Here is a 3,177-nt window from a genome sequence, read left to right on the forward strand (position 1 = left end):
ATACTTATTAATGATTATCTTCTCAATTTTAGTAAAAAAGTAATCAAAGCTAAGGAAAATCGATGACGTTCGTAGTCACTTTTACAAGTTACGATTAATATAATACGTGAGACATAGAAACGTGAACGTTAAGCGATTAAGTATTACCAACCTCTCAGAAAATAACGATTATATCGACTAAGATTAATCCACATTAATCCCCTTAGTGTAATTATAATAAGTAATTCGAAGACTAATCCAATGATTTTAACAAAGCAGGCAGATAATTTTCTTTTTTAAACATTTCGAAATTAAACGCTTTCAATAATAACATATTCCGATAAAGCAATCATATCTACATAATTTTCTTATCGATGAAAGTCATGTTTTACCAAATTCTGTCAAAGTTATCGCGAAAATAAAAAGGATGTCGCTTTTTTCGCTCGTTTTCGTATCGAATTTTCAAGCACCTGAATGTTTATTACAATGTGAAGTGGGCGTTGGTATCAGCAGTTTTTTACGTTCGAAACGATAAAATTAAACAAATGTAAGAGTGAATGTGTCAAATTTTGATGGATTGCAAGATTTATTTTCAGCGAGCTGTTATTTTTAGGACACGTATTATTGCGTTATTATTAATCTGATAGAGTACGTGGAACATGTGCGCATTCGGGTCACTTGCAGCAGAATTGTCAACAATTAAAATATGGACGAAACAAACTCACATTTTACGTACTCGCATATATAAAAAAAGAACATCTACAATTGATCTTTGATTACAAAATATTATCGATCGTAAATTCGAACTCACTTGTTGCGGAATAAACAATGAAGCGTATTATAGAATTCAATGTCCATTGTTACAAAGTTTATCGAAAACACTTTATTTTATTGTTGAATTACGATACAAGTAAGTAAATACAGATAATTTTGAATTATGACAGTTAGTACCACAAAATGGCTGCAGCGGTTCATCTCAGTTCTTACCTAACGTGTATATACCCCACGTTTTTACAGGGAAAAGTTGAGTAACGAGCATTAAGCATGCAAGCACGATACGTTACGACCAAGATGCATGATGAAACGATCTTCTTGTAATGTCGCATACGCCGTTGGATATTCCTGTATCTAATTTCAGAGGTTCCAGCGAGTCTTAACACCGGTAGAACATGGAGAAGAGAAAAAAAATAAGGTTAGGTTAGGTATCCAATAACTGAAGATGCAGAAAGAAAGAAAAGAAAAAAGAGGAAAGGAAACAACCAAATGATTCACTGTTCTTGCGTCGAACAAACATAAATTACATTCGCAATGCAAACTACAATAAACCCGGTAACGGCGCGGCAAACAAACATTGTGTCATTAAAAAATTAAGCGGCTCTCTGTTGTATCAGGAAGCTTTTTAGCGAGCATTATCTCGCCGCGTAGCGGCTGTTAATTAGGTAATTTTTCTTCAGCCGGTTTCACCGCGGTGGAAGATAATCGTCGAACGATCGAAACGTTGCATCGCCCGTCGTCGATGCATTAATTTGCAAAACGAGCTGTCGCGGTGCGGTGACATGAGCCACGGTTCCATTAAATTTAATATCGTCGCCTGGCATTATCGCGCCCCGTGTTTCTTTATATTTTTCAAAACATCGACACACCCGGCTAAATATTCTTCGTGCCTGAAACGCGAACTTTTGTTAAGGCGTTTCAATGGTTGCTTCTCATTAATTCGTCTCGTACGTCTATCGTTGCGCCGGATGCACCTGCCGGTAAGGATGTTTTCTAAAAAATGTTCGACGTTCTTCCTTTTCTTCTTTTTTGTATGTAGAACAAATCGATGAATTTTTGTTAAAAATTTTCGAACACTTGTTCGTCTTGCCTGCGGATTATTTTTCGCCCTCGTGTCCTCGAACGAGGTCGATGAGACTCGTTCGTGTTACGAGGTTTATTGTTGGATCAAGACGTGTTATTAATTTAACTATCGTTCCAGATATGATACACCATTGACGGAGGGGGATGGAGTGAATTTTTTTGCCTTCTCGTGAAGAATAAGAAGCAGAGAGAGAGAGAGAGAGAGAGAGAGAGAGGTTGATTCTTCACGCTCGTCAAACGAGAGATACGTAATCCAGCGGTGGATAGACCACTCGGTGTTTACAATGCTTTTAAGACGCACCTTGTAAGCAAATATGCAGCGAAGGCCGCGGTAACAGAGGCGCAATGAGTCTATTTTCATTTCGCATGTGCATTGCGTTCGCACGTGCCGCGAAACCTAATACTAAAATTAAAGAAACACAATGGAGCCCGTGAAATGGTTCGCAAACATCGGCATCCGTCTTCCAATAGGGTGGAAGTTAATTATTCGTGAGGAAAAAAAAATCAAACACCTGTTCTTTATTTTTAGAATTCCAGAAATTACGGATGCACTGATATGCAATGTATGAAAGGAATCTAATAAAGAAATTTTTATTATTATTCTAATCAGCAAGTTTCATAATTATCTTTTCCAGGTCAGCTCTTTAAGTTCAAGCTTCAAAGGAGATATTATATTTATACAACATTTCTCATTTATTTCTCTCGCAAGTATTTTGACAGAAAATCCTGAGATAGTTCGTAGAAAAAGAAATTGATCTCCACATCGCTTGATCAATTATGCTTGGTTCATTTCTCTCTCTCTCTCTCTATCTCTCATCGAATTCAAAATTTCATTCTCATCGTTATAATATTATCGTGCTCGTTAAGTTCAAGGGGCTTCGAGGTGTGGCACGTTAAAAATATTGCAAAATCGACGACCACCCGAAGAAGAAAAGAAAAGGAGAAAGTGAAAACGAAGATGGAAGGAAAGGAGAGGCAATTCAGGGTAACGTTTGCAGAAAATACGCTGTTAACGTGAAACAACTTATCCGACAGGTGTATAAGTTATTGTTAATGATCAGACGTGTACGGGTGCAGCAGGGGCGGAGACGTTTCGCACGCCTTGCCGCAAACAACTGATTTAGACGGTGTACGTGAGCATTGTGCGGGATGAAAACGGGCCGCGTCCAAATTAGCATGAGAAAACGTTTTGAAGCGGGATTGAAATGTACAGTCCAACGGACATAAGTCAATATGACAAGGAGGACCTGTGTCAAAGAGGAGGCATTACGTGAACTATCCTTGCTATTGTGTCGATACACTTCGTTGCCGTAGCGCAAAATGCAGCGCGTCTGTGAATAA

This window comes from Habropoda laboriosa, unplaced genomic scaffold, assembly GCF_001263275.1.
Source record: "Habropoda laboriosa isolate 0110345459 unplaced genomic scaffold, ASM126327v1 scaffold804, whole genome shotgun sequence".
Classification (NCBI taxonomy): Eukaryota; Metazoa; Arthropoda; class Insecta; order Hymenoptera; family Apidae; genus Habropoda; species Habropoda laboriosa.